The following is a 9780-nucleotide window of genomic DNA, read 5'->3' on the forward strand; positions in this document are numbered from 1 at the left end:
TTTATCATTTTTTATTGAATGCTGACTATTGTGCATGAAAACCTGTAAAGTCTCTACATTACATCCCTCCAGAGAAGATACTTCCTATTCTCTGCCAGATGCTATGAAAGCACATAACCTCAACCCAGTGAGGATCCAATCTTGCTCAAGATTTGTTTTCAGTCTTCATTAGGCTTGCTGTATTTCTGGTTCTCCCCCACTCCTAGGGATTAGCCCTCCCAGGGGTCCCAATTGAGAATCTAGGATGTTTCCTAAGCTTCCTCCTTCCTAATGGGCCCTGAACTCAAACTTTTGTCTCCGCAGCACTGCCTAAGATTCCATTCTGTTTCGGCAGCTTTCCGGTTGTTTACCCTACAGATATTAATCAGCAAATGTCTTCAAGAGAAAGCCAGTACAGTATCTGATCCACTTCTCTCCAGGTTCTTGGACCCTTAACTCCTGGTTGTCTTGCAAATCTAGAGTCTAATTTTTGTCTCTCCAGCTTTATGGGATTACTAAAAGCTCAGAAGTCTTCTCTGACACTTAGGAGCCAAACCTTTGCCCAGATTCTCAGCATCTTGCCTATATCTAAATTCATAAAATATCCCAAGGAGAAAGTAGCATGTGAAAAATGGGCTTATTTCAATGAGCCTTTCTTCTTTCCAGAATCTGGCCCTTCATATCATAGCAGGCTTGGCATCTCTCTGATGCTTTCAAACAAATATTCTTTTGTACTTTATCCAGATTTTGTAGGTGTTCCTGACAGGAGCAATGGTCTGGTACAAGTGAAGGGCTTATCATAGCCAGAAACCTAATACATGTGTATGAAAAGTCAATTTTTAAAAACCAAAACAGTTTTCAGTAAAAACATCGTGTTTTCTCTCCAATAAAATAATTTCTTAACGAACATAGGCTGACTGGATATAAATAATCGCATTTTTCATGTAGAACACAGGGAAACTCCTCACTGGCAGATGTATGTGGTGGGGCAGGTTGGAGGGCTGCTATGTAAGAAATGAGCTATATCAGAAAATTGCATCAGAACGACTCATATCTATTGAAACCAAACTACTGCTCCAAAGCTTCCATTGAAGATAGCATCTTCTTTTCTGACGAATTTATGTGGGCTGATTGTCCTGTTCTTGCGTTTAGTTAACAGCCTCATGTTTTGTTTTTCTTCAAAGACATTCCATCTCCAGCTTCGAGAGTAACACCTTTGCTTCCACTCAAGCCCTCTGCCACTTGGATTCGCTGCTTTTCAAATTGCTTGGGTCCTTTTAAAACACATTAAGGTGCAGTGCCTTTCAAAGCCAGGAACAATGTGGCCACCCAACCTCATGGATATGCTTTCTAGGCATCCTGAACCTGAACATGTTTGGTAAGACTAGGGGGTGATGGCTAGCATCAGTACAGGACAGAAGATCAGGCTCTGCCCCCATGGGGCGAGGAGCACAGGGACATTTTTGCTTATATCTCACAGCTCAGTTTCTCCCTGTAGCTTTGCCTGAGATCCCTTCACAAGCTCCGTGATAGGAACTGGAGATGGGGCATCTAGCAGAAACTAGTCTGTGGTGAGTGTTCATTCTTTCATTTACGAATAATCTAATTTTACTGCCTGTTAAATATTCATTGGGCCACAGGTCACCAAAGAGAGAAAACCAGTGTCCCAGATGAGAATCTTGACTGGATATCTGTTAAATAGTGTGGGAGCTATTGAATGATTTGCATACTGGTTCCCTAACAGGTACACCCTTACCATCTCATTCTAGGATAAACTTCTATGGCCTACTCCATCCACTTCAAGGTTAAAACTCTAATGATTAAAACAGAAAATACCCATTACCCACTTGCTCCCCTCTCAACCAAAAACCAGCATTTGGAAATATTGTCTTAGAGCTAAGGAGTCCCGACATGGTCACTTAGCCGAAAAAGGCTGAGTGACTTGCCCAAAGCCACCCCGTAGGTTAGGGGCAGGGCCTAGCCTAGAAGCATTCAAGCCCTCTGGTGAAGTGTCTTTTCCTCTGAACCCAAGTCCACTGACTTATCCAGAAACGGTTACAGGAGACAGAGACTCTCCTTCACTCGGCAATGCTTGTTCAGCACCTGCTGTGTGCCAGCCTCTGTGCCGGAGGTAGGGACACAGGGGGGACTCAGTGGAGCCACACTACAGACAAATAACCTGCCAGCAAGCATTTGCGATGGCAGTAAGTGCTATGAAGGAAATAAAACAGGAAGTATTGAATGGAGTGAAGGAATGGGGCCTCACGTGGCGATCAGGGAAGGTCTCCCTGTGGAGGCAGCATTGAAGCTGAGATGTGAACACAAGAAAGAGCCAGTCAGGCAAATATCTGGGGGGCAAAACATTCCAGACAGAGGATATCAAGTGCAAAATCCTAAGGCAGGAAAGAAGGCACAGCAGGGAGATGTAGCACATACAGGGAGAGGGTTAGGGGATCCTCAGACAGCTAGAAGTCAACAGTGTCGAGTCTTGTAGGCCGTCAACAAGACTCCGTGTGTTCCTCAGTGTCTCTCCACCTGCTCCCTCTCTAAATCCCATATACATGCAGTTGTGGTCAGAATTTATTCCTCAGTGCTCATTAATTAAAAGACAATACCAATGTCCTAGAACGTTGTCACCAGGTAATAGCTTCCAACAATGCTAGAAACACATTTGTTTTCCCAAGCCAAAGCAATTGATCCTCCCGGCAATATTCAAGGGCACTGACAGCAGTTGCATGAGGCCCTGTGATTAATGCAGATTTAGTCGGTTTATCTGATGGATATCAGTGCAGAGCTGTGACAGTGCCCCTGTGGACCCCAACATATTCATTGGTGTACACAACAGAACAATTGTGTGGCTGAGGCCAATCAAGGACTGGACCAGTTCATCCCAGAGGCATTAAACTGTTAGGAATAAGCTGCCTTCTGACCAGCTCAAGTCACAGTGACTATTTATTAATTTTGCCAATGAATAAAGCTTATCCAAATTCATTGGCTCCAATTAGTTGACCCAGATCCCACACTGCATAACTAACACCACATTGCGTTGGAATATTTCTGAACTGACATGTGGCAGGCAGAGAGATTCTAAATGAGTTCATCACCACCAGGGATCTGACAAAAAAAAAATCCAATTAATGCATAACAATGGATTGGCCAAACAGCCACCTGCTGTCTTCCTGCCCAGTACGTTGTCATTCATCTCTGGAAACTGTGTCCAGTTGGTTATGACAAAGAGGTTCTGCAAATACCCTACTGTGTGTAAGAACAGGAAATCTTAACTCCAACACCTTAGCCACCTTCCATTTTGGGTAATTATATTCTGCATGTCAAGAATTTCCTCTACGTTATGCCTTCAGAAACACGACTATATGGGGTCTCAGTGCCCCCAATCTCAAGGCCTCATCCCAGAAGGAACTTTACTCATTGTAGCGTTAATTAGAAAAGTTTTGACACACAAATACACACGTATACACACAATCAGAGCCCAGTATGTTTTTCCCATACACATGACAATTTTATGCCTACCTTTAGAAAAGTATGAGCATATTAAATAAAACAATGCTCAATTGGAAGAAAGAAATGTTTAATTCTGTTCACTATTGGGTATTAATGGAAGAGGTTTATTGGCTCTCTATCACAAGAGAACTTTTTATGACACAAGCTTTGCCTGGAGTGCAGCACAAATAGGGGAATGGCCCCATTTCCTGGGCTTTTTGTGGGGAGGGTGGAGAAAGGGAAGCTGTAACGCTGTGGGGACCAGGCACCTGGAGCCAAGAGCAAATTGAGGAGGTAGAGGTGGCCTAACCAGCTGCTGTTTTAAAGACCTGAGTGGCTCATTTTAAAAAACTATATATATTGTGTGTGTGTATATATATAATGTATTTATGTATAGTATATGTATAGTATATGTATATAGTATATATACACACACACGTATATACATTACACATACATATACATAATATATATATGTACTCAGCGTGGAACAGCCCCTCCCCAGGCACCCCCAAACCCCCTCATCCAGCGGGCTAACACTTTGCATCCTCTCCTGGGCCTTTTTCCCTTTTGGAATAGAGCTTTGACGACTTCCTTCAGTCGCATGACTTTGGAGACGTTGACTCTACCACCCACATCTTATGATGGCTTTGCCATGGGTCCTGATTTCGAGTTCTGAAAATATAGCACTCATGTAGCTCTGGAAGCTCATTGTAGTCAATTTTATCGGCAAAGAAAGATTAGCAGGGCAGGAAGTAGACATGTTGTGTGATTCACATTCTTCATGCCCCCACCTTTCCCCCAAGAGATGTCCAGGTTAATAAAGTTATTGCTTCATCTTTAGAATCCAGGTGCTCCAGCAAGGTAACATTTAAAACACCTGAGCACACTGTATCATCTTAATGATTCCACATCCTATTTGTCTAACAACATGGTAACGCGAATAGTGCAACGCTTTAGTCAAAGCCTCGGAGAGGTTAGTGTGGGGGAAGAGGGAGAATAATAATCAACAAGACAGGTTAGCAGGAGAAAATAATACTGAGTTTAATAACATGTATACATGGGAGAAACCAGGGACACTGCATTTCTCAACACAATAGCAGAAATTCTCGTCTTAAATACCATGTTCAGCCAATGACAAAGGAGGATGTTGGGGGTGGGAGGAGTCAGTTACAGGAGATGACCGCTAAAGCACAGTAAACAAGAGTAAGGATATTATGCAGATTTAAGGCCTCACCTTCCACATTGATAAGTTTCTAGAAATGAGGCCATCCCCCCTCTTCCCAATACAGAGAGGGAGATATCTTTACAAATGGAAATTTCCCTTATAAATGTAAATGTCTGTCTGGCAACTCCTCGCAGGGGCATCCAGAGAATGTGGCCAGAGAGACAGAACTTCTGATAAGATGGGCTTGTTGGTGCCTTTTCTATTGTAACATCTATTTTACATTATATTACAGCCATCAGATAGAAGATCTGTTCCAGGAAGGAATTACTATGTCAAATTATTTAGGCAGTTAGTGGGGGAGGTCAAATGTCCATCAGAGAAAATAATCAAGATAAAGAGATATATTTCCGGGCGGCCAAATCTTGATCTCCCACAGTCCTGCCTTTTTTCAGGGTGGCCAAATCTTGATCTCCCACAGTCCTGCCTTTGAAACTAAAAGTTTCACAGTCTTTTTGAAACTCAAAGATGTTTCATAGTCCAGAAGCTGAGTTAGTAGATATTCATCTCACTGAACACATTTTTTAGTCCTGATAATAGATCAGTTTAATTAAGTTTATTTTAGAAGGTGGTGATGCAGGTGGGCTCCCAAAGTTAGGCTTTATATATTATGGAAGCAAGCAAGCAAGTATTTAATAAGAAGCATTTCTGTGGAAACAAAAGAAAAACAAGGGTAACGGATGGAGCAAATTGTAAACCAGTTTTTGAGTTCAGAGGACAGCCAGTTAAGAAGAATTTTAGATGTCAGCGTTAAAGTATCTTTTGCAGTTTAAAATGTCTGAGGATGTCATCGGGTAATATCTCAAGTTTACGTCAAGTCCATCGGCTTCAGTTTGTGAGGCTTCAGGAAAAAGGGCAGGTTCAGTTTTTAGTGATTCCAAATGAAAATGATGGAAAAAAATCAAAAACGTTAGTTAGGAGATCTGTAGCCGGATATTTTAGGAGACTAGAAGAAATCAGGATCCGGTCCAGTCAAGATATAAAACAGATATAAAACAAAAACCTCAAAAGACAATTAATAAAACTAGGATCTAATATCTGCAAATGTATACTATAGTTTTTAATGAAATATAATTTTTTTCTCTAAAATCATCCTCATTTTTATCAAAGATAGCCAAATTAAAACTAACTAGTTTGTAAAATAAGTCTAGTTCCAATAAAGTTGGCCCAATTATTTACATAAGTACAGCAAGAATAGCAGTTGATCACATAGGCTCTTTTAAATCTGCTTTGCTGGAACTTTTTATAAGGAATCTCAGAGTGAACTTTAAAGGCCTCTCGAGGCCAGGAAAGCCAAGCCAAGGATTTTGTTATCAGACTTTGCCTGCAATACCTACAGATTTGGGTGAATTCTTCTCTTCCGAGGTTTCCCAAAAATATTTCGAGGTTCCTTGTACGTGCCCGATAAGTGACATTTTTTACTTATCTTGGTAAGTGTTGCTTGGAACAAAAGGTACCAGGCCAATATTCCTACGTGGCTTTATTCCATAAAGTCTAATCTTCATTCTTTAAAAGCTGTATGGCTATATCGTGAATATGATGTTCTAGTCACAGCCTTGGTAATATAACCAGTGTTTTCAATTGTGTCCTGTTATAAGGAGAACAGTCTTATTGAACTTATGCAAATAACTATATTGCCATGAAAACAACAATACTCACTTACTAAGAGTTTCTAAATCCTAGAGGGATCAGTTAGAGAGAAAAAGATAGATATTTTAATTTTGCTTACAAAGGTATCATATACTAAATTGCTATAAGTCATAGCTAGCTCAGGAGAAAAGAAAAAAAGGTTTTTCTTAAATCTGAAAAAACAAAACATTAAATATTCAACAACACTTCAAATGAAAAATCATAAAAATTATAATCATCCTTATCAGTTTATTTAGTCTTGTGTAATCTATTCTCGATCCCAATCTTTTTGTTAGCAGCTTCATGAAGTTATCAGTTTCTCTATCAGATTTCTGTAATTTCTTACCCAGTTCAGTTTTATGATCAGGAAGTTTATCAGAAACCTGTACTCCAGTGTAAATGTCAGAGTCTTTTCGATGAATTTTTCTGAAGTTGAAACATATTTTGCAAAAGCATTAGAGCAAAGAAATAAGTCTGTCAACAACAAAATGGCAATTGACAAAGAAATTTGGTTAATTTTAAATTATGACTGATAACCAGGACAGATCAGAATTTCAGTAATGTTACACAATTTTAAAACGCCTATATCAATAACATTTACCCACAAAATACCACCTAAGCAGGTTTATCATTACTTGTCTGACAATGCTTCCCATGTAGTTTCACATACTGAATAAGCCTAATAAGTTTAGTATCTTCCTCCTTATAGGAAGAGAGCAAATTTTTTTGAGAAGTTCCAGGGCCCTTGGAAAATTCCCAAAGGAAAAAAAGTAAAAAAAGAGACTTTAAGATATGAATTTTGGGGAGCTTGTCAAAAATATAAAAAGTCAAAGCAAACAGAGCATTAACAGTCCAAAAAGCCTTAATAGAGAGACCTCGGTCTTTTGAACATAGGAAATTATTTTAACAGGTTTTTTTTTCTGTCTTCTAGGTAGACTTACTCAAAAGTAAAGAAAAATCTTTTATAACCTCTTTATCAAGTTCAAGAAAGTTATCCATATACTAATTAGGAATTTTAACCCTTAGAAACCTTAATTTGTAAGTAAAAACTAAGTAAACAATTATAAACTTTCTTTTATATTAGTATCTTGTGGCTTGGAAAATTTATAAACACTTCATAATTTCTGGATATATGTTACTTTATAGTACAATCTTTTAATAAAACACAAGACATGTTTACCAATAGACCCAAAACACCTTTTAGTTTTCCTGTAATAAAAAAAAGCCAAAGTAGACAAACCTACATTTGCAATCAATGTCTAATATCTTATCTTATTTGGAAATGATCTAGATACTCAATGAATTTTTATCATAAAATTTAGCAAAACTCTAAAGTTTTAAGTCACGAAAAAGAGTTTGGAAGCTGTAACCACCATAACACATAATTATTGTTTAAAGTTTACCCAACATTCATCTTTTTCACAACTATTTAGTTACTTGTTCCCAATAATTATTTAGATTGCCTACAAGACTTCATAAGACTTCAGATAAAATTAGCCATCAAGTTACTATTTTTTAACCAGTTCTGTAATAGAAATAACATCAATTTTTCTACAAAATTTCATGTGAATTTTACCATCTCTTATACTTCTAAACATAGTTTTCATTAAGACTTTTATCAATAGGTCTTGGTCTTCTAATTTTGGACAAGGGAAGCATTCCCAGTCAGACATTTTAAAACATACTCAGGCAAAGTTGATGTAACCTCTTTATATAAAATTAGCTCAAACATTCCAACCTTTATAATCTTATCAACACTTACACTTTTACGTGTTCTCAATTCAATTGTAACCTGAGTCAAGGTCTTAAGGCTAGTCAAATTTTTTCCTTCCTTTTTCTGGCCTTTTCTTAGGTACCAATTAAATAATTATGTGAGAGCTCTCAAAACATTTTTTGTTTTCCCAATTTAGAAGTTTTCCCAATACAAAGGATCCGTCGTCTGGCCATTGACGAGTAGGATCTTCATTTGTATATTTATTCCAATAATGACTCGATCCAATAAGCCTTTTTAAGGAAAGACCCGGAGGTAACTTTTCACGCTTAGAATAAATCTTTACCATGGACGCAAGAGGCGTCCCTGGTGAGGGCGCAGAGGATGTAGCCCCCATGATCCACAGAATTCACTCCCAAAGATATTCAGAGAAAGTAAGATAACAAAAGCCCTTATGGACTGGGCCCTTTATGACAAACTCCCCTGAGAGCTTGGCACAGCCGGACAAAGAGACAGTTCTGAACCCCAGTCTACTCGACTGGCCACCAAGGTGCACTCTGGTAAATGCACCTTCCGTATGGTGGAGACCAAGGAGAATATTCTCACTGGTCACAAAGCCAAGTTCTCAGGACACAGAACAAGACAGAGACTACTCTGGGAGGAAAAGGGATCAAGATCAAAACCAAGAGTACTCTACCAAATTTACTAGAGTCACTAAAAGCACAAGAAACTAGTTTCCCAAATATTTTCTCCTGCCAATCTAAATTTAGAAAGAGAAAAAAATTCTCACCACTTGCTTCCCACTGGACCCCGCAGATAGAGACCCCGGGAGCCTGACGTGCTAAGAAATCTTACCTTTTGCCGGCTTTCGTCAGGCGTTCCCGTATCTCATCATCTGCAGTAGCCCAAGGAGAAGGCAGTTCTTCCAGCCAGAGAAGGCAACTTGCCAGCCAGTGGGGATCCTGGCGACTACGCCAAAACTGTGGGGAGAGAGGGAGAATCCCCCTCTGCCCTTTCCCTTAAGGTTCTTATGGCTGGCCAAATAATTAACAAGACAGGTTAGCAGGAGAAAATAATACCAAGTTTAATAACATGTATACATGGGAGAAACCAGGGACACTGCGTTTCTCAACACAATAGCAGAAATTCTCATCTTAAATACCATGTTCAGCCAATGACAAAGGAGGATGTTGGGGGTGGGGGGCGTCAGTTACAGGAGATGACCGCTAAAGCACAGTAAACCAGAGTAAGGATATTATGCAGATTTAAGGCCTCACCTTCCACATTGATAAGTTTCTAGAAATGAGGTCATCCCCCCTCTTCCCAATACAGAGAGGGAGATATCTTTACAAATGGAAATTTCCCTTATAAATGTAAATGTCTGTCTGGCAACTCCTTGCACGGGCATCCAGAGAATGTGGCCAGAGAGACAGAACTTCTGATAAGATGGGCTTGTTGGTGCCTTTTCTATTGTAACATCTTTTTACATTATATTACAACCATCAGATAGAAGATCTGTTCCAGGAAGGAGTTACTATGTCAAATTCTTTAGGCAGTTAGTGGGGGAGGTCAAATGTCCATCAGAGAAAATAATCAAGATAAAGAGATATATTTCAGGGTGGCCAAATCTTGATCTCCCACATTAGTAAAGATCAATCTCTATCGTGGCTTGGCATTTGGAGTTTTCTTTTTTGTTCCTTTTTCTCTCACACGCTCTCTTTTTAACATCCGTTTCATC

At 39.4% G+C, this 9780-nt stretch overlaps 1 long non-coding RNA gene across 1 annotated transcript; it reads right to left on the reverse strand.

Annotated features, from left to right (window-relative positions):
- Window positions 1-4496: 4496 nt before the first annotated feature.
- On the reverse strand, window positions 4497-9431 carry LOC147913948 (uncharacterized). Its single transcript, XR_015556187.1, has 2 exons — window positions 6678-9431; window positions 4497-6290 (listed from the first exon to the last, which is right to left on the reverse strand). It is a non-coding gene; the product is annotated as an uncharacterized LOC147913948 (long non-coding RNA).
- Between the last annotated feature and the right edge of the window lie 349 nt (window positions 9432-9780).

This window comes from Ceratotherium simum, chromosome 24 (assembly GCF_057802395.1).
Source record: "Ceratotherium simum simum isolate JZ-2026a chromosome 24, ASM5780239v1, whole genome shotgun sequence".
In the NCBI taxonomy this organism is placed as follows: Eukaryota; Metazoa; Chordata; class Mammalia; order Perissodactyla; family Rhinocerotidae; genus Ceratotherium; species Ceratotherium simum.